The sequence below is a fragment of the Dendrobates tinctorius genome, unplaced genomic scaffold, assembly GCF_039654945.1.
Source record: "Dendrobates tinctorius isolate UK_male_01 unplaced genomic scaffold, ASM3965494v1 ptg000057l, whole genome shotgun sequence".
In the NCBI taxonomy this organism is placed as follows: domain Eukaryota; kingdom Metazoa; phylum Chordata; class Amphibia; order Anura; family Dendrobatidae; genus Dendrobates; species Dendrobates tinctorius.
In genome coordinates, this window is record NW_027361725.1 from 28,605,479 (window position 1) to 28,628,522 (window position 23,044).

At 44.9% G+C, this 23,044-nt stretch overlaps 1 protein-coding gene across 3 annotated transcripts in view; it reads left to right on the top strand.

The window, feature by feature from the left end:
- Positions 1-23,044, top strand: part of STXBP6 (syntaxin binding protein 6) — a 144,763-nt gene that overhangs the window by 120,380 nt on the left and 1,339 nt on the right. The gene's annotated exons all lie outside the window — the stretch shown is intronic.

Here is a 23,044-nt window from a genome sequence, read left to right on the forward strand (position 1 = left end):
TTCCAGCACGGCCAAGCTATCTTGGAGGCCTCTCTCGGTTGGGGAAAGCAGCAGGAGGTCGTCTGCATACAGCAGGATCTTCACCTCTCGGTCGTGCAGGCTGATACCTGGGGCAGAGGAGGATTCCAGGGCCGCTGCCAGTCCATTTATGTAGTTGTTAAATAGATTTGGGCTCAGGCTGCAGCCCTGTCTTACCCCACGGCACTGCCGGAAGAAGGCCGTCCTCTTTCCATTCACCTTCACGCTGCACCGATTCTCAGCGTATGAGCTCTTGATGACGTCGTAGGTTCTGCCACCTATTCCGCTCTCCAGGAGTTTCAGGAACAGACCTGGGTGCCACACGGAGTCAAAGGCCTTCTTGAAGTCCACAAAACATGCAAATATTTTCCCCTGTTTTTTTTCTATGGATGTGGGTCTTGATGAGGCTTTGCAGGGTGTAGATGTGATCCGTGGTGCGATGGTTTGGCATGAACCCAGCTTGGCTTCTGCTGAGGGTGTCCCGCTGGGTGAGGAAGGTGATGATCCTTTTGTTAATAATGCTGTTAAATAGTTTTCCCAGAATGCTGTTAACACATATTCCTCTGTAGTTTGCTGGATCATATCTGTCTCCATTCTTGTAGATGGGCGTTATGAGACCTTGATTCCAGCTTTTTGGGAAGTAGCCAGCACTCAGGATGTGGGTGAATAGTTTTGCCAGTGCTGCATGTATATCTGGGGAACTGAATTTGATCATCTCTGGCAGGATGCCGTCACTGCCCGCGGCCTTCTTGCATTTCATAAATTTGATACTGTCTTTTATTTCCAGCACACTGATTGGTATGTCCAGAGGATTTTGGAAGTCTTTGATTGTCTCCTCCATGTCTCTGAGTTTAGTGGTTAGGTGCTTCTGTTCTGGGGTTAGGTCTTCTTCTGGTATGTTCTTGTAGAGGCCTTTGAAGTAGCTGTGCCAGATGTTGCCATTTTGGATGTGGAGGGTGCTCTGCTTGGGCTTTGTGCCGATATGATTCCAGGTCTCCCAGAATGAGTTGTCCTGGAGGGAGTCCTCAAGCTTCTGTAGTTCTTGGCAGATATGCCTCTGTTTTTTCTCCCTGAGAGTGCGTTTGTATTGCCTCTGTAGGATGTCATGGGCTGCTCTTAGGTCCCTGTTGTTTGGATCTCTGTGCTTTTGGTTTGAGGCTACCCTTAGGGAGTTGCGTAGTGACTTACATTCTTTGTCAAACCATTTTTGGCCTTGTTTATTTGTTGGTTTCTTGGGGTTGGTTCTTCTGATGCCTGCTAGCTCTGCCATGGTGTATAGGATGTTGTTAAAGTCATTCACTGCCCCGTTGACCCCTTGCTGGTTTGATGCGTAACTACTTGTGTTGAAATTTACAAGTAGCTCTTGGATCTCGGTTCTGTTAGTCATGTTGGTGTATTCAGTGGATAACTGTTTGGGCCACTTATAGGATGGTGGCAGGTTGTGTAGACTGGTCAGGTGTGGCTTTTCTATGGGTTGTTTGTCCGTGGATCTCATGTACAGCAGTGTCTGGTTGTGGTCTGACAGGTGGGTTTCAGGGGTGACTATGAAGGCATTTATGTTTGCTGGGTCTATGTCCGTTATTGCGTAATCCACCACACTGCTGCCCAAGTGGGAGTTTAGTGTAAATCTCCCTAGTGAGTCCCCCCTGTTGCGTCCATTCACTATATACAGCCCCAAGCTCCGGCACAGGTTCAGCAAGGTTCTGCCGCTTTTATTCACCACTCTATCATAGCTGTTTCTTGCGGTCTGTACTGAATCATTGTAGAAGGATCCATCTCCCATTACATATGTGTTTCCGTCAGGTGACATGTAGTCCTTCTCTGTACCCGTCCTGGCATTGAGGTCTCCGCAGAGGAGCACTCTGCCCATGGACTGGAATTGGGCTGCCTCTCTCTGTATGAACTCATAGATGTCCGGCTTATAGTATGGGGATTCTGATGGAGGGATGTAGGCTGCGCAGAGGTAGATGTCCTGCTGAGAGGTGAGGATGGCGCTGCTTATCCTCATCCAGATATGGCTTTCTCCTCTTTTTACTGCCTCTCTCTCCCACATCTTTCTCTCTCTCTCTCTCCCACATCTCTCTTTCTTCCACCTCTCTCTCCCCCTCTCCCACATCTCTCCCACATCTCTCTCGCTCTCTCTCTCGCTCTCTCTCTCTCCCACATCTCTCTCTGTCCCACATCTCTCTCTCTCTCATCTCTCTCTCTCCCTCATCTCTCTCTCTCTCCCACATCTCTCTCTCTCCCACATCTCTCTCTCTCCCACATCTCTCTCTCTCCCACATCTCTCTCTCTCCCACATCTCTCTCTCTCCCACATCTCTCTCTCTCCCACATCTCTCTCTCTCCCACATCTCTCTCTCTCCCACATCTCTCTCTCTCCCACATCTCTCTCTCTCCCACATCTCTCTCTCTCCCACATCTCCCTCTCTCCCACATCTCTCTCTCTCCCACATCTCTCTCTCTCCCACATCTCTCTCTCCCACATCTCTCTCTCTCTCTCTCTCTCCCACATCTCTCTCTCTCTCTCTCTCTCTCTCCCACATCTCTCTCTCTCCCACATCTCTCTCTCTCTCTCCCACATCTCTCTCTCTCCCACATCTCTCTCTCTCCCACATCTCTCTCTCTCCCACATCTCTCTCTCTCCCACATCTCTCTCTCTCCCACATCTCTCTCTCTCCCACATCTCTCTCTCTCCCACATCTCTCTCTCCCACATCTCTCTTTCTTCCACCTCTCTCTCCCCCTCTCTCCCACATCTCTCCCACATCTCTCTCTCTCTCTCTCCCACATCTCTCTCTCTCTCCCACATCTCTCTCTCTCTCTCTCCCACATCTCTCTCTCTCTCTCCCACATCTCTCTCTCTCTCTCTCCCACATCTCTCTCTCTCTCTCTCCCACATCTCTCTCTCTCCCACATCTCTCTCCCACATCTCTCTCTCTCTCCCACATCTCTCTCTCTCTCCCACATCTCTCTCTCTCTCCCACATCTCTCTCTCTCCCACATCTCTCTCTCTCTCCCACATCTCTCTCTCTCCCACATCTCTCTCTCTCTCCCACATCTCTCTCTCTCTCCCACATCTCTCTCTCTCTCCCACATCTCTCTCTCTCTCCCACATCTCTCTCTCTCTCCCACATCTCTCTCTCTCTCCCACATCTCTCTCTCTCTCCCACATCTCTCTCTCTCTCCCACATCTCTCTCTCTCTCCCACATCTCTCTCTCTCTCCCACATCTCTCTCTCTCTCCCACATCTCTCTCTCTCTCCCACATCTCTCTCTCTCTCCCACATCTCTCTCTCTCTCCCACATCTCTCTCTCTCTCCCACATCTCTCTCTCTCCCACATCTCTCTCTCTCTCCCACATCTCTCTCTCTCTCCCACATCTCTCTCTCTCTCCCACATATCTCTCTCTCTCCCACATATCTCTCTCTCCCACATCTCTCTCTCTCTCTCCCACATCTCTCTCTCTCTCTCCCACATCTCTCTCTCTCTCTCTCCCACATCTCTATCTCTCTCTCTCTCTCCCACATCTCTATCTCTCTCTCTCTCTCCCACATCTCTATCTCTCTCTCTCTCTCCCACATCTCTATCTCTCTCTCTCCCACATCTCTCTCTCCCTCTCTCTCTTGCTCTCCTTTTCCAGAGTTCTGTTCCTTTAAATTTCATACACTTGCTGCTGCAACGGAGCCGTCCAAAAAACTGATCTGGTGCATCATTTTTTTGCAAATCTGCAACGGATCCGTTTTTTCACACTTTGACGGATTGGAACTGACATCAAAAGACTGAAGTGTGACCGAGGCCTTATAGGTTTGAAAAAAAACAGATCCAGTTGCTTTTTTTTTTTTATTCTGACAAAAAAGTTGTGCAGACTAAGGCTGGAGTCACACATAGCGACTCACCAGCGATCCTGACAACGATATCAATGTGTCAGGATCGCTGGTGAATCGCTATGTGGTCGCTGGTGAGCTGTCAAACAGACAGCTTTACCAGCGATCAGCACAGCGACGCCTGGCGTCGCTGTGCACGTTAGTAACTAGCGCGCTGATGCAGAAAGCTGGTGACTAACGTACACATCGGGTATCCAAGGGACGTACGTCCCTAGATACCCGATGTGTACGTTAGTTACCAGCTCCCTGCATCAGCGCGCTGGTAACTAACGTACATATAGAGAAATTAGGTGGGCACCATCATTAACTAATAGGGGGAAATAAACCCCTCTGGGATCACTAAATTGCATACAAAAATTGTACCATAAGTAAAGAAAGCAATGCAAGAAACTGTTTTAGGATCACCACACTTAATACCAGTAAATATAGAAAAATATACCTTATTGTACACACAGCCATGAGACACTACACACATTAAAAACACTTAAAACATGACTAGGAACTAGTACAAGCATAGCTCCCACAATCAATAGTCATGATATTAATAAAACCACTGTCTGCTTAACAAATGGATAAATAACATGTAAATATACACGTAACACCAGTATGCTGCTGGGATAGGTCTTCTAATATGGAAAAAATAGATAAATTAAAACAAATAAGACAAAATAAGCAAAAGATAATAGTAGATGAACAGTGATCCGGATCTAACCCGTGGTAATCTGCACATGCTAAGATGGAATACTAAAGCACATGGTGTACTAGACAATCCAGAGTTTGCAAAAAGTCAGCAGGATAATATATCACCGCAACTCAGTCCAGTAAAGTGTCAGACCATGGTCGCCCCGTCACCCATGTGCAGCAGTCAGACCGGTAAGCAGACAAGTGACATGGAGAAGCCCACGCGTTCTGACACTCAAGGTGTCTTTCTCAAAGTGAGTGTGCCAGATTCTATGTACCCTGAGTATTTATACTGAAATCATTACAAAAAGATCATTACCAGCTGGTGGCTGTCGGCAGGATGGAGGTGTAGAACGGCATGATGGCGCATGGTGAGCTACCTGGAAGCGCTCACTCAGAGGAGGTCAAGAAAAGTAAGGCGCCTGCGCAAACAGCGTATCAAGCAGGATGCCTATATAGAAACTAAAACGCTTGCGTAATAGAGTATGCAGAGGTGTTTGCGCAAACAAAGTAACTCGTAGAGTAGCTTACGCCAGTATAGAGCGCTTAAACACTGTGTTATACAAGTATGATTGCACAAATAGAGTACCCACACAACAGTCTACAAAGTAGGATAGTTGTAAAAAAGAAATGTATACAGTGTTAGCGTGCGTTAGCGTCCAATATACATATAATACCATGGTTAAATAAAGATATAGTTCATCATGGAGAAAACTAGGACGAATCATGGCAAAAGGCGCATAATTCCCTAAAATGCAAGACATGTTGTAACAGTTTGTAGCACCAAAAAAAACCGCACAGATGTATATAGTGCCATTGTAATAAGTACCATTAGTTGTCCCACAAAATTAATATATATTCACAAATATGCAAATATAAGACGGGGTGACCCTCAAAAACGCACAGGTGTGCACAAAAACATTTACCATGTGCACCTCTAATTAAACACATGAAAAAAACGCATAGTTCAAAATAACACATTGTTACAATTCGTGCACATAAAAAAGCGCACAGATGTATATGGTGTCATTGCAATAAGTATCATTAATTAGCCAGCAAAATTGCTTTATATTTAATATAATGCAAATATAAGGAAATGGCACAGAAAAAACACACAAATGTGTACAGCACCACATGATTGCAAATATACATCAATCCCTATAATGCAAAATATAATATAGCAGTTTGCGTGCAAAGAATAGTACAGAGAAAACACACAGATGTATATAGTGCCCTTACAATGATGAAAAATGTATTATAGCAATTTATGTACAAAAAAAATAGTACAAAGATCACACAGATGTATAGGTACCATTAGTTATCCAGCAGGAAAAGTATATGTTCACAAAAATACAGATGTAAGGGAATCGCACACGCAAATATGTACAGCACCTATAATATAGGTGCCATTAGTTGTCCAGCACAATTGGTGTTTATACAAAAAATCTAAATACAACAATATTCTCCAATGGTTTTATAATTAACACCCACTGGCGTATAGTTAGTGAAAGATGTATTGCAAATATTGCGCTACCTTCCAAGAAAAAAAAAAAGGTCCCCATCAGTAACATAAAGACGAGGGGAATACCTTGATGAGAGCAATACGTACAACAGTTGTTCTCTATCTTTCTTTTGTTATTACTCTGATGCCAAAGCATAACTACTCAAAAACGCTTATTACAAGAGAAGAAACATTATGATTTGGCCATTTACTGTAATTCAAATCAAGAAGAGCACCCAAAGGTACACACAAGATAATCAATAAAGTAGAGATGTTTCTCAAATAGCAGTATTAGTCAAAATAAGGAGATGGAAAACATACATAGATGTATACAATGCCAAAATAGTACAAGGCATAAACCATATACCAGCAGCATACCCACACTGTTGTAAATGTATGTATATATCTAAAGCCTAGGGTATACAGTCGGACCCATATATAAGCCATTATGACACTCGAAAGTAAGAACATCACTTAGAGTTTATAATAGAAAAAAGTCACAAGGTCAATAGATTATAATCATAGTTCTTCAAGCTGTTGGAATTCAATAGGTCAGAGCCTCAGTATTCCATATTCTCCCATCATTGAAAGCTGGAGGAGCTAGATGAAAAGTCTTTGGACTTGTCCGATACAGCAGTTGATATATTCGATAGGTGCTGTTGGGTTTTACGCCGTAGTTCCTGCTTCGTCTGCCCAACGTAAATTTTCTTACGTCCACAGACCAGTGCGTAAACCAGATTCCGAGAACGGCAATTGAAGTACGCCTTCGACTGAAGCCGAGGCTTAAGGGCATCTTCCCTAGATTTGTTCATAGAGTGTTCAAAAGCTCCTGAAATAATCCTCTTCGGGTACCCCCTCTCACGAAACCTGTTAGTAAGTTGTCGGGACTCCTTGACAAAATCTTCAGTGTGGCTGCAATTGTGCCTAAGCCTCAAAAACTGCCCCTTCGGTATCCCCTGTCGCAAGTGCGCCGGATGAAAGCTGTCAAAGTGCAGTACATTATTTGTAGCAGTTTCCTTCCGAAAGAGGGTGGTAGTTATGATTCTGGTGTATCCTCAGTGTGAGATCCAGAAAATCGACTGAACTAATCCATGTTCAATATTGGTGTATAACGCCTCTACATCCAGTGTTGCTAGAATAGCGCCATCCGGTATCTCCAACTGATGGGGACCTTTTTTGCTTTTTTTTTTTCTTCTTGGAAGGTAGCGCAATATTTGCAATACATCTTTCACTAACTATACGCCAGTGGGTGTTAATTATAAAACCATTGGAGAATATTGTTGTATTTAGATTTTTTGTATAAACACCAATTGTGCTGGACAACTAATGGCACCTATATTATAGGTGCTGTACATATTTGCGTGTGCGATTCCCTTACATCTGTATTTTTGTGAACATATACTTTTCCTGCTGGATAACTAATGGTACCTATACATCTGTGTGATCTTTGTACTATTTTTTTTGTACATAAATTGCTATAATACATTTTTCATCATTGTAAGGGCACTATATACATCTGTGTGTTTTCTCTGTACTATTCTTTGCACGCAAACTGCTATATTATATTTTGCATTATAGGGATTGATGTATATTTGCAATCATGTGGTGCTGTACACATTTGTGTGTTTTTTCTGTGCCATTTCCTTATATTTGCATTATATTAAATATAAAGCAATTTTGCTGGCTAATTAATGATACTTATTGCAATGACACCATATACATCTGTGCGCTTTTTTATGTGCACGAATTGTAACAATGTGTTATTTTGAACTATGCGTTTTTTTCATGTGTTTAATTAGAGGTGCACATGGTAAATGTTTTTGTGCACACCTGTGCGTTTTTGAGGGTCACCCCGTCTTATATTTGCATATTTGTGAATATATATTAATTTTGTGGGACAACTAATGGTACTTATTACAATGGCACTATATACATCTGTGCGGTTTTTTTTGGTGCTACAAACTGTTACAACATGTCTTGCATTTTAGGGAATTATGCGCCTTTTGCCATGATTCGTCCTAGTTTTCTTCATGATGAACTATATCTTTATTTAACCATGGTATTATATGTATATTGGACGCTAACGCACGTTAACACTGTATACATTTCTTTTTTATAACTATCCTACTTTGTAGACTGTTGTGTGGGTACTCTATTTGTGCAATCATACTTGTATAACACACAGTGTTTAAGCGCTCTATACTGGCGTAAGCTACTCTACGAGTTACCGTACTTTGTTTGCGCAAACATCTCTGCATACTCTATTACACAAGCGCTTTAGTTTCTATATAGGCGTCCTGCCTGATATGCTGTTTGCGCAGGCGCCTTACTTTTCTTGACCTCCTCTGAGTGAGCGCTTCCAGGTAGCTCACCATGCACCATCATGCCGTTCTACACCGCCATCCTGCCGACAGCCACCAGCTGGTAATGATCTTTTTGTAATGATTTCAGTATAAATACTCAGGGTACATAGAATCTGGCACACTCACTTTGCGAAAGACACCTTGAGTGTCAGAACGCGTGGGCTTCTCCATGTCACTTGTCTGCTTACCGGTCTGACTGCTGCACATGGGTGACGGGGCGACCATGGTCTGACACTTTACTGGACTGAGTTGCGGTGATGTATAATCCTGCTAACTTTTTGCAAACTCTGGGTTGTCTAGTACACCATGTGCTTTAGTATTCCATCTTAGCATGTGCAGAGTACCACGAGTTAGGTCTGGATCATTGTTCATCTACTAATATCTTTTGCTTATTTTGTCTTATTTGTTTTAATTTATCTATTTTTTCCATATTAGAAGACCTATCCCAGCAGCATACTGGTGTTACGTGTATATTTACATGTCATTTATCCATTTGTTAAGCAGACAGTGGTTTTATTAATATCATGACTATTGATTGTGGGGGCTATGCTTGTACTAGTTCCTAGTCATGTTTAAGTGTTTTTAATGTGTGTAGTGTCTCATGGCTTTGTGTACAATAAAGTATATTTTTCTATATTTACTGGTATTAAGTGTGGTGATCCTAAAACAGTTTCTTGCATTGCTTTCTCTACTTATGGTAACTAACGTACACATCGGGTATCTAAGGGATGCACGTCCCTTGGATACCCGATGTGTACATTAGTTACCAGCAGATCGCTGGTCTCCCGCCTGTCACACGCAGCAATGCGTGGTGGCCAGTGGGAGACCAGTGACCAAAAAAAAGTCCTGGCCTTTCCTGCAGCGATCAGCGATACCGGCAGGGGGGTCGATCGCTGTCACACACAGAGATCTTGCTGGTGAGATCGCTGTTGTGTCACAAAAATTGTGGCTCAGCAGCGATCTCGCTAGCGAGATCGCTATGTGTGACGGGGCCTTAAGGGGCTGATCTATCAAGTATTCAAGGATCGATCCCCAGTGTGCCTCGTGGAGAACACAATAAATTTTCCCAAATTTACATATCCTTTAAGACTCACTTTTTATTCCGTTGCATAGAGATTAGGGGTCACCTATCAAACTGACATTAGAACTGTTTCTAAAAATCACATCAGGCTGTAATTTGGTCCAGTTTAAAGACCAAACTAGTGCATGTAAATCAGGGCTGTGGAGTCAGTGAGCCAAACCTCTGACTGACTCTGACTCTGACCCCACATCACTGGTCACTACTGAGCATGTACATAAAGTGCAGCACAGATTCATCTCATCTACATCTCCACAGCACTGGTCACTACTGAGCATGTACATAAAGTGCAGCACAGATTCATCTCATCTACAACTCCACAGCACTGGTCACTACTGAGCATGTACATAAAGGGCAGCACAGATTCATCTCATCTACATCTCCACAGCAATGATCACTACTGAGCATGTACATAATGTGCAGCACAGATTCATCTCATCTACATCTCCACAGCACTGGTCACTACTGAGCATGTACATAATGGGCAGCACAGATTCATCTCATCTACATCTCCACAGCACTGGTCACTACTGAGCATGTACATAAAGGGCAGCACAGATTCATCTCATCTACATCTCTACAGCACTGGTCACTACTGAGCATGTACATAAAGGGCAGCACAGATTCATCTCATCTACATCCCCACAGCACTGGTCACTACTGAGCATGTACATAAAGTGCAGCACAGATTCATCTCATCTACATCTACATCTCCACAGCACTGGTCACTACTGAGCATGTACATAAAGGGCAGCACAGATTCATCTCATCTACATCTCCACAGCACTGGTCACTACTGAGCTATGTGGTGTAGTAACCACTGTGTCTGCTAGGGGGCGCTGTGTGGATGTCCCCAGAGATAGGATGAGTGGCAGAATCCTGAAGGACGGTTATGTATCTCAAGGTGGGTGGCCTTGAGATGGAGACGTGTGTGTGTGTGTGTTGATCAGCAATGACATTGCTGAGGTGTTGTTTCAATGTGTCAGGGAGAAGTCTCCAGGTAACTAGGGAGACGGGCTGGCCTAGTTACCTACAAACCCACCCAGGGGGTGTGTTTAAAGAACACTGTTGTAAAGAGTGTGAGTGGTTGAAGGACCTGTGATGAGGTCATAGTCATGTGACCCGGTGGGCGTGGCTATGGACCATATAATGTGGCCAGGGTAGGTCACAGATGGTGAATGCTGGGACCTTGTTGGTCCAGTGTGGAAGGCCCTGTCTGAGAGAGATTGTGGCGTCTTCCTGACAGCAGGGAACGCTGTATTGAATGGCTGCACGTGCCTGGGAATTCCCTGGAGGGAATGGACTTCAGCCACATGGTGAAGGAACCGTGAGCTAACCCTGACGTGGGTGAGATAACGCTGAGGCTGAAGAGCCTGTGTAATGGACATTTGCATAACCTGTGTGAGTACAGGATAACCAGAGTGAAGCTCTATAATGGACGCTGTTATGAATGAGTCACCGGAGGAGGAGAAACAAAAATACAAGCTAAGTCCAGAAAACCGGAGATGTTGTTAGCTATCGGATTGCAGACCCCTGATCCTATACACCACAACTAACAGTAGCCGTGGGGGGTTCCTACGGTGCCCTAGACCCCTCGTCACAGCTGGAGAACTACATAAGCCTAAAGAAGGAAATGGGAAATATAAACTGCCCCAGAGCAGACCCCAAAGCAATAGACAGCCCTCAACATGTATTGTTGGTGAAAAACATGAAAACACAAACACAGACAGAAGGACAGGCTGAGCAAACGATGGGGCCCAACTAACTAGATAGGACAGGACAGAAAAGATGCTGGCTGCAATCCGCAAAAAACCCTACCAAAAATGTCCCAACCGTCTGATAGGGAAAAAGGCCCTGAAGTCGCTAGACTTCAAAATCACAATATCAGCACTCAGGTATATTCTGAAAACAGAGCAAAGAGATCAACTGATCAGAGACAAAAATGCAATTCAGCCAGTCCCAACCAGGACTGGCTGAATACAAACACTAAGGAAACCAGACAAAATCTCATGGAATAATAGCAGGCTAAAAACTTAGCTTTTAGTGGAAAGGAACTAAGCTGGATGCAAGAGCTCAGAGCAGAAAGGATCACCAGCAGCCCTGCAGGGCGTCGGCTGCCTTATATCCACTCAGAAATTCCAGATGTCCAATCACACTCCGCCTGTTCAGATGACAGGTTCTTCCCATCCCAATCAATTTCACTACCTCTCTTCACCAGCAGAGGGAGTTCATCAGACATCAAAGGTGAAGGGGAGAATGAACTCACAACAGTACGCTATGCTGTAATGTTTAGTTTATATGGCTGCTGTGGGTTTATGACGAAGGAATAAACTGCATGGACTATGTTATGGATGATGAAATCCCGATGCCGGATGTGTTTTATTCGCTGCCTAGCGAGTATCCCCTACTTAAATGACAGCGCTACCTCACAATTGATGGAGAATGCGGGCATTGTTGTTGCCTTGTTGCTGGGAGCAACGGAAGAGGACTGCAAAGTTTTGGTTTTCAAGAGCAACGGTTTCCGAAGGCATATGTTGCAGTGCTGGCAGCGCTGAGCCAGGAGGGCTGACGGTTGGGGAAGCCACGGCCCGGCTGTGGTTCTGGAACCGTGGGGCGGCCTAGTGAGTAAGGCACTGTCCAGATCGTTGAGCCCAGTGCGGCCGTTTCCCCAGGAGAAAGAGACTTATAGGATACCTCTGCGGTAGAGGGGTCCGAGAACCTGCGCGGCCAGCAGGTGACGGTCGTGAAAACCGTGTTGTACTGACCAGGGTCAATGAGAAAGAGACTGGTGATTGTTATAGGGTGCCTCTGTGGAGAAGAGGTATCCGAGGACCTGTGTGGCCGACACAGGTAACGGACAGGTGTTCGTGTTGTACTGACCGGAGTCAGTGATAAAGACTGTGTACCTGGAGGGTTCAGTGAGCAAGGTCCTGGAGGGTCAGTGTTGGGAGGTTCTGGGAGAAGAATCGGATCCCTGGAGCACGTGGTATGACCTTGGACTTGGTGAGGCGTGAGTGTTGGGCAGTCTCAGGCGGAGACGGATGTCCTGAATAGCACCGCCGAGCCCCTGGACCTGGTGAGGCCGGTGTGTTGGGAAACCCTGGGAATAGGGTCGGCTCCCTGAATAGCACCCGGTGTGCCCTGTGTGTTGGACGGTCTCAGGCGGAGATGGTACGTCCTGAAGAGCACACAGACAGGACACATGAGTTTTTTGTGTGGTGTTTTTTTCTTCTTTCCTCAACCCAGCCTGCGGTTGCTCAGTGGGAGTCAAGAAGGTGATAAGCGACTTCCGTTAACTCGGCGGGGTTACGAAGGGGACAAGCGGCTTCCTGTAACTCGACGGGGTTACGAAGAGGACACCAGCCGCTGTGTGTGAACAGCAGCCGGTGGTGTCGATGATCGGTGACAGCAGGAGCTGTGGTGGTGCCAACAAGGACTTGTGTGGTATCATTAAAAAGACATAAACTGTGTGGTGTGAACTGTGGTCTGAGAAGACCGGTATAACGGACATGGGGAAATCCCGAAAGGGGGCGGTGGCCCAAATCGGGGTGGTAGCCCAAAAGGGGGTGGAGTCCCAGAAGGGGGCGGTGACCCAAAAGGGGGTGGAGTCCCGGGAGGGGGCAGTAACCCAAATTGGGGTGGTTCTGGAAATGGCAGCACTGGTTGCCTCAGTGGGTATGTCTGGGAAACCGCAGTGTGTCTGTATGAGTTTTGAGGAGTGCGGCATGTATTTTCCGGATAATGAAGGGCCACAGGTGTGTACCGAGATGCTGCATCGGGAAGGAGTCTCTGGTAGACTGGACTCAGAGAGTCAGGTGACTCTGACAGGAACTCCTCTCGTTTTATCTCTGACCGAGAAAAACGCCAGGGTTCGTTGTAAACATGGGGTCGCGGTGAACTATGCAGTAGACAGAGTAGTGTTTGACGGGGACCAAAGGTGGTGAGTGCCAAGGGGGCGGGATACCACGGGACTTGGTCTATGTCTTGGAGAGGGTCCAGGACTTTATTTTGTTGTATGGTCGGACAATGGAGACGTTTCGACTGTGGGGCCAGCAGATATTGAGACGGTGACGGCTCCTGACATGGACAGGTCAGAGGTAGAACTGACCGGAAGAAGAGGTACATCTGCCCAACTTACGGACCTGACTTCTCGTGATATGACGGATGGTGGGCTGGGAGCTGAGACAACTGGGGTAAAAACACGGTTAAATGGTAACGGGACGGTTCACTCGGCTGACGGGACTGACCCAATGGTACACTTTGACAATATAATCAAAGAAGTAGTGATGCGACACGTGCTGGCCAAAAGGGAACAAGATCATGAGATGCAGTTAATAAAAGAGACAGTGGAAGATCATCTCGAACGAGAAAGAGTCCTGAGACAAATGGCCGAGCACAGGGTGGAGGGGCTCGAGAAAGAAGTCTTGGAGCTCAGAGTTCACCTGTCCACCTGGCAAAGTGTGAACAAGAACCTCAAGGAAGAGATGGAGGAACTCAGAGGAGTAGTAAAAAGTCTTCTGTGGGAGAAGTTGGACGAAGACTTACCGTGGGTGAGCGCGAGTGATAATAAGACAGAACTGCCAGTAGCCATCGTGGCAAAGGGGCATGAAGTGATCAAATAGTGTGAAGTTAGTAAGTTAAGAACTGAAGAAGACAGTCACCCGGTCGGGTCAACGATAGTGAGGGAAGTATCTGTGGTAAAGCTAGAGCCTTCGGTCTAGGAAGAGAGCAAGACCACGACCTTCCAGTCTGCAATTGATGTACCAGAGAACATGCAAGAAGCCTGTGCTGAGGAAGGTGTGCATGAGGCTTTCAAAGAGGCGGTCAAAGCGTGTAAGGTGCGCTGGGCACCTGAGACTCGGCAGTTGGTGATAGTATCAGCCAGAGAAGATGCATCAAATCGAGTAGCTGTCCTGAAGGAGATGCATCTACAATGTCTCCACGCCAAACAGCTGGTCAGGCGGAGTAATGTGAAGGCTGCTCGACGCCTAGAGTTATCCAGGGAGGTTATGGATCGGCTGGGTTTGCGGAAAGATGTGGTTCCGGTACCCAAAGCTCTGATTGGGAGAATCATTGGAAGATCCGGGAAGGTAATGCAAGACCTTGTGAATATCTGTGGTGTGGTGAGGGTGAGGATCCCTCCTGATGATGAAGACCAGGTATCCAATGAAGAGGGTAGGATTCCCATCATGGTGGTTGACTCCGTGGAAAGCCTGAGAGACTTTCGGATGCTCGTGAAGTATCGAGTGGGGTACCTGCAAGAAATTGAGCAGTTGTGGCTGGACCGTCGGCGAATCAATAAAGAGGTACGAAACACCAGGTGGTGGCCGCCTTCAAACCAAGATGTAAGGACCCGAAGGGTTCCTCCAAGAAGTGACAGGGCAGATGGCCGAAGAATGTCAGCAAGTGGTAGTCCGACTGGCAGGATGACGTTGAGAGACCGTAGTTCCTTTGAGACCCTGAATGAGTCAGACTCAAGCCAAACAGTAGGCCCGATTAAGACTGAACCGGGAGAGCCGGTCAGTGGGAGAAAGGTCAGGTGACGATGCGCACTGTAGGAATATGGTGACCAAACAGTGTCTGATGACGCAGAGAGATGGTAACTGGAGGGCCAAAGAGCAGGGCCGTTATTCTGACCGCTGGGTGCGGGCGAGGGCTAACGTAGAGATGAGGCCCTCTGATAGATGGAGACGGTTCTCTCGACCTGTGGGGCAAGGTGTAATGAGTGCCCTGTCTCGAGAGCCTGATGTAATGTTCTGTGTTCAACCCCACAAGTTTGAACAAAGGGCGAGGTATGTGGTGTAGTAACCACTGTGTTTGCTACGGGGCGCTGTGTAGATGTCCCAAGAGAGAGGATGAGTGGCAGAATCCTGAAGGACGGTTATGTATCTCAAGGTGGGTGGCCGTGAGATGGAGACTTATGTGTGTGTTGATCAGCAATGACATTACTGAGGTGGTGTTTCAATGTGTCAGGGAGAAGTCTCCAGGTAACTAGGGAGATGGGCTGACCTAGTTACCTACAAACCCACCCAGGGGGTGTGTTTACAGAACACTGTTGTAAAGAGTGTGAATGGTTGAAGGACCTGTGATGAGGTCATAGTTATGTGACCCGGTGGGCGTGGCTATGGACCATATAATGTGGCCAGGGTAGGTCACAGGTGGTGAATGCTGGGACCTGGTTGGTCCAGTGTGGAAGGCCCTGTCTGAGAGAAAGATTGTGGCGTCTTCCTGACAGCAGGGAACGCTGTGTTGAATGGCTGCACATGCCTGGGAATTCCCTGGAGGGAATGGACGTCTGCAGTATGGTGAAGGAACCGTGAGCTAACCCTGACGTGGGTGAGATAACGCTGAGGCTGAAGAGCCTGTGTAATGGACATTTGCATAACCTGTGTGAGTACAGGATAACCAGAGTGAAGCTCTATAATGGACGCTATGCTGTAAAGTGAAGTTTATATGGCTGCTGTGGGTTTATGACGAAGGAATAAACCGCATGGACTATGTTATGGTTGATGAAAACCCGGTGCCGGATGTGTTTTATTCGCTGCCTAGCGAGTATCCCCTGCTTAAATGACAGCGCTACCTCACAGCATGTACATAAAGTGCAGCACAGATTCATCTCATCTATATCTCCACAGCACTGGTCACTACTGAGCATGTACATAAAGTGCAGCACAGATTCATCTCATCTACATCTCCACAGCACTGGTCACTACTGAGCATGTACATAAAGGGCAGCACAGATTCATCTCATCTACATCTCCACAGCACTGGTCACTACTGAGCATGTACATAAAGGGCAGCACAGATTCATCTCATCTACATCCCCACAGCACTGGTCACTACTGAGCATGTACATAAAGGGCAGCACAGATTCATCTCATCTACATCTCCACAGCACTGGTCACTAATGAGTATGTACATAACGGGCAGCACAGATTCATCTCATCTACATCTCCACAGCACTGGTCACTACTGAGCATGTACATAAAGGGCAGCACAGATTCATCTCATCTACATCTCCACAGCACTGGTCACTACTGAGCATGTACATAAAGGGCAGCACAGATTCATCTCATCTACATCTCTACAGCACTGGTCACTACTGAGCATGTACATAAAGGGCAGCACAGATTCATCTCATCTACATCTCCACAGCACTGGTCACTACTGAGCATGTACATAAAGGGCAGCAAAGATTCATCTCATCTATATCTCCACAGCACTGGTCACTACTGAGCATGAGCATAAAGTGCAGCACAGATTCATCTCATCTCCACAGCACTGGTCACTTTTACAGCATATCCTGCATTGTACTGCTGTACCCAATGTATTATATGTTTTAGGAGTCAGAGGCAGTCCATTTCATACCGACTCAGACTCAAACTCCACATCCTTGGTGTAAATAGCAGGCAGTTCTGTACTCATCTGCTTTGCTGGCCAGCAAACAGAGCCAGTCATTTCCGCAATTTGACTGGTTCAATAAATTCTGTGAGCGTGTGAACTGATCCTTATTTTGTGTATTGTTCATAAGTTGATTTATACTTGAACATGGCCGTAGGAGTCCTTATGAGATCATAACCTGTGAGATTAACTAAAACCCCCCAGATAAGCTTCCTAGGCTATACAGAAGAAATGACACTGGACTTATGTAAACAAGTTGCGGGATGCAGTGACGGACAGGAGGCAGAGCAAGGGTTAACAATTTTTAATGAATAGGGAATATTCCACACAGGGAGGTAATGGGTTAAAAAGGGAATAAACAGTCTAATTGTTAAAGGATATGCAGAGTTCAAGAATAAAGGATTAGATAACGTCGGTACCGGTGAATACGGTTAGCAAGTCGGTAGTCCCTCAGACTATGAAGTCACTAGCGCCGACAACGGAAGGCATGGTCTTTTGCAGTGGGATCCTGTAGACAACAGTGCCTCGTCTTTGTGGCCATCCCTCTAATGTGGCACGTGTGCTGTACTCACGGTCCCAAAGCGTTTGGCACCTTGTTCTCTGTAGTCACCGGCACACTGCACCTCTCTCTGTCTCTAATCCCCGCTGTTGGTGGCGGAGAACTCACGTCGCTTGCCTGCCCGCTGACTGTGCTAGCAGGATGGGGCACTTCTCTCTCTGGCTGTTTCTGAGTGCAAGGCTTCCCTCAGCGCAGCGGTCCCTCTGCACTGACCCTGTCAGTGCGGCCTGTCGCTGCGCCGGTGCTCTGTGTGGGGAACAGGGTGTGCCGCCCACCTGACTGTGCGCCGCCCCTGATTGGTCCCAAGCTCCCCTCTGCTGCGCGTGCGCTCTCCTCTTTATGCCCCCGAACCCCATGGTCAGGAGGTTGGTCCGGCTCACTATTGCTTTCCCCAGGGAACAGGATGCAACCTCGATAGTTCTGAACCCGGCACGCAGGCACCTGCGGTCTGGTCGTCCCCATTACATATACATGGCAAAATTGCTGTAAATCATTTGTTGTATGTTGCAGGTGCTTCTCACAAAATTAGAATATCATTTCACCGTTGTGTGGAAAAATACCCTGAATGTCTGTACATATATTTTTCACATTAATAAAAAAAACACCTTAATCCCACTTGGAACGGGTGCTCAATCCCATATTGGAAAAACAAAACATTTCATTGTGAAGGAAAAGAAAAAATAGGATGGCACTCACCGTTCATGTGAATCAAATCACTTTATTTCACATACGCAAGGCATCGGCATAGGCATGGGAGCAATGTGCTCGAAGACTTCACTTTTCCTTCACAATATCATCAAAAAGTTCATTTATTTCCGTTCTTCAATACAAAAAGTGAAACACATATATAGAGTCATTACAAACAGTGTTTATTTCTGTTAATGATGATGATTATGGCTTACAGCCAATGAAAACCCTAAAGTCATTTTCTCAGTAAATTAGAATAATTAACAAAAAACACCTGCAAAGGCTTCCTAGGCGTTTAAAAAGGTCCCTTAGTCTGTTTCAGTAGGCTCCACAATCATTGGGGTAAGGAGGGTAAGGCACAAAAAGTCATTGCTAAAGAAGCTGGCTGTTCAGAGTGTTGTATCCAAGCATATTAATGAAAAGTTGAGTAGAAGGAAAAAGTGTGGATAACCACAGCATTGAAAGGATTGTTGAGAAAAGGCCATTCAAAAATTTGGAGAGTGGACTGCTGCCACTACACTCAAGACGTATCCAGGACAGAGCTACAAGTGTCACATTCCTTGTGTCAAGCCACTCATGACCAATAGACAACACCAAAAGCGTCTTACCTGGGCCAAGGAGAAAAAGAACTGGACTGTTGCTCAGTGATTCAAGATGTTGTTTTCAGATGAAAGTAAATTTTGCATTTGATTTGGAAATCAAGGTCCCAGAGTCTGGAGGAAGAGTGGAGAGGCACACAATCCAAGCTGCTTGTTGTCTAGTGGGAATTTTCCACAATCAGTGATGGTTTGGGGAGCCATGTATCACGAAGTGACTGTCCTAGCATGACACGACCCAACGACTGGTCAGTCACCAAAAAGCAACAAAAAACACCAGGAGACACCAGGGACACAACAACGGTGGGCCCTGTCGATAGGGATTGGGGGGAATGGACACCACCTGCTCTCACCTAATGATGTGCCCTGATCTCCCTATCGTCCCTATACAGGTTTTTTCACGCCATCGCCGACCAGGATACCTAAACCCTCACTTGCCCTGCTCCTATCCCTAAGTAGGGAATTGGCAAGTGAGAACACTGATCCCACCGCTGCACTAAGGCAACACAAGGTAAAGTAAGACAGACACCAAAAGGAAATGGGGAACAAAAATACAACACGTAGCTTTCTCTGCTGCAATGCACCGCACAGGAGAGTAAGGCACCAGATCACAGCATTCACCTGACGCACTACTGCACCAGAAAGCTCCTGTCTCCAGATCGGTTGGTCTCCAAAAGGACCTGTATAACCAAGCTTTTTGGAGATGGAAATTTCACTCTCCATCAGGACTTGGCACCTGTCCACACTGCCAAAAGTACCAATACCTGGTTTAAAAACAACAGTATCACTGTGCTTGAACAAACTCGCTTGACCTTAACCCCATCGAGAATCTATGTGGTATTGTCAAGAGGAAGGTGAGAGACATCAGACCCAACAATGCAGACGAGCTGAAGGGTGCTATCAAAGCAACCTGGGCTTCCATAACACCTCAGCAGCGCCACACGCTAATCGCCTCCATGCCACGCCACATTGATGCAGTAATTGATGCCAAAGGAGCCCCAACCAAGTATTGAGTGCATTTACTGAATATAAATTTCAGTAGGACAAGATTTCAGATTTTAAAATCATTTTTCAAGCTGGTATTCTAATTTACTGAGATAATGACTTTTGGGTTTTCATTGGCTGTAAGCCAGAATCATCAAGTTGACAGAAATATACACGTGAAATAGATCACTCTGTTTGTAATGACTCTATATAATGAGTTTCACTTTTTGTATTGAAGAACGGAAATAAATTAACTTTTTGATGATATTCTAATTTTGTGAGAAGCTCCTGTAAATTGCTTTTCATTTGCTTCAGCTATCCTCATGTTAAAATAATTAATAAGTTTAAAGTGGCAGAATCCTGTGCAGTAGTTTGGCAGCATTACATTAAGCTAGACAGTAAATATGAGCAATTTGATGTGTGCTGCACTGGCCAGGGTCCAGCCTAGTCCTCCATGGCAGCTGTTCTTCAAAGTGGCTCATGTTGGATGCCAAATTTTGCCGCATCTTTAGGAACTATTATCTAATGTTACACCCATCTTGGTTAGCTTATTACTTTTGCCTTAATCTCGGCATAAGAGAGTATTCACATTGACCATATTTTTGAGAGAGTCACAAGCAAATCTAAAACCGAAGTTGCCAGTTTGTGCTAAAATTTGGCTCCTTTTCCATCATTGTGAATAGTAAATCCACCCAAATGTTTTAAACAATTAAGCACTTAATCAAAAAAGAAGAGCTACTTCCAAATAAAACCGCAGTCACCCATTTTAGACACCCAGGAACGATTTCCAAGACACTTCTGAATGACAGGATTTTGACCGCTGTTACTATTTCCATGGCCACAAATATTTACCTAGTGAGAGTTTTGACTTTCCTGTAGTTGATGTGTAATAGACGCGACGTGTTTTTGCTGCTAAAGTAATGAATGTGCCCATTTCTACATATGTAATGACTAGGGATGAGCTGACGTGTAGCTGTTCGGGTTCTGGTGCCTGACCAAACTTTAGTTCAATGTTCGATTCAGGTGCCAGAAGTTTGTTTATCTCGCTCACTTTATTTCCCTCTGTCGCTCTCTATCTCATCTTTTGATGTTTCACAGACAGAGTGTGGTCCATAGAAAATTGCGGCGACGTGTGATTTAAATCAGCAATGCAAGTCAATGGGTCAGTGAAAAAAAAACGGACCACACTCGGATGACACCCAAGTGTGGTCTGATTTTTATGGACTGTCAGAATGGACAAAGTGAGACTTTTTTTTTTTTTATTTCTCCACCAATGAGAAAAATTGCTAACATACTCAGACCACACTATGATCAGAATAATCTGTCCGGTTTTCTCATACATGTTAAAATCAGACTTGTGAATGAGACCTTAGAGTAGCCTTAATTTTAATTTTGATTTCATAAATCAATAATACACATCAAAATAAGCATCTTTGTAATGTATCTTATAAGAGAAAGCTGCTTCTTTCTCCTCTTGGACTGTTGATTAGTCATTCTCAGTTCATGAGTAAAATCTGTATTCTGTTAAGACAGACTCACATTACTGAGATGGTAGATGGCAGTTGGTGCTTGTTTGATTCTATGGAGAGGGGAGGAGCTAGAGGCAGACATAGATATTCTGCTCCACAGTTCTCCTGAAATGACAGTTACACTTTAATCTCTTTCTTTATTTAAACTGTAACTGTCATTTCAGGAGAAAAAAAATAGAAAAAGTCAACTCATCTGGCTAATGCATGAATTCATAAGGTCCAGGACTCGCACGGATGTGGGCTGAGCAGCCGGTGTAGGAACAGGAAAGAACAGGGTAAATCCAGTGAGAAACACTGCAACCTTATAGTAAAATATAGCTTTTAATGAGCCATTAAAATATGAACATCACAAAGTTGTGGTCCACTAGATAACAATCAGCACATGCAAGCACAATACTCAATAGTGCATCATTGAAACTTGTGTTGTAATCATGGTATGTACATGGGAACACCAAAGAGATTTAAATAGTCTCCCAAGCAGATCGCTCCTGGTGATCTAATCAAGAAGGTGTTCTGGGAGCATTTAATGTAACAGCTGCTCTAGAATAAAGATCAGATAGAATACATATATAAAAACAAAGTGAAAAATGAAAAACAAACATAGAAAAACCAATCCACAGAGATATCAGCAGTTTTAATATTGCAGGATAAGATCTTGTCTGTGGTTGAGATCATGCGGTACTCTGGTTTCAAGTGTGAATATCCAGCATGACTCTCTGTTTAATAGTTTACGTCTGTGGTCTCCACCTGTGCGATGTCTGCACACCTTTTCTACTTCACAGCATTTTAAACCACCTCCATCACCTTTATGAGCATGCGCAAAGTGTTTGGATACCGCAGAGGAACATAAATCTTTGGGGGATGTGCCGTCTGATTCTTATTTTTAAGGTACATGTTGTGCACCCTATAGATTGCCATTTGCAAATAGTGCATTCAAATAGGTAAATGACAAATGTGTCGTTACAATTTATAAAGTCATGTATATGGTAAATATTGGGTTTATGCATGGATTGGTAATTGTTAGACTTAGATGCATGATGACCTGCTATGTGGCGCTTGGCTCCACACCCAAAAAAACATTGTAGATCTAATCAAGTTTTTTAGATTGATCCAAACAAAATAAGCTAGATGACAGCAAAGATCCCAAAGTGGGGGCTTTTTTAGCTACATACCGTATATCGTTATTAAGTACATATTTTAATTATCTTCATTCAGTATTGGGATATATTTTTTAAATAATACCAACAGTACCCTTAATTGTGGGCTATGTACTCAGTTGAAAATGTGATAGGTGCGGAAAAATTTCTGTCTACAATTTTTTTTCTTTATATAGGAGTGTTTCACGATTGATATTAGCAATTATATTTTTTAAGCTCTGGTTAGAGACCATTCAGGATTTCTCCTCTTAGATAATCTGTCACATGTATTTTTACATTCGCGTTGAAAGGTGTCATGGTCTGAACAGTTATACTTGATTCTAATTAGTTAACCATATGGGATATTATATTTGATATAAGGTGAGTGGCAAGATTGTGCTGCTAATGTGGTGTTACTAGCTGTTGGCTTTCTGAAAGGGACAATATGCACCTTCCCACTGTCCGCCACCAACTTTAAATCAAGAAAATTAACACTATGTGAATCGAAAAAATAAGTAAACTTAAGGCTGAAATTATTAAAATCGACGTATTTGATGAAATCCATAGTTTCCATTTGGGGAGCCCTCACCCCAGACAAAAACGAGATCGTCAATATATCTCCCGCAC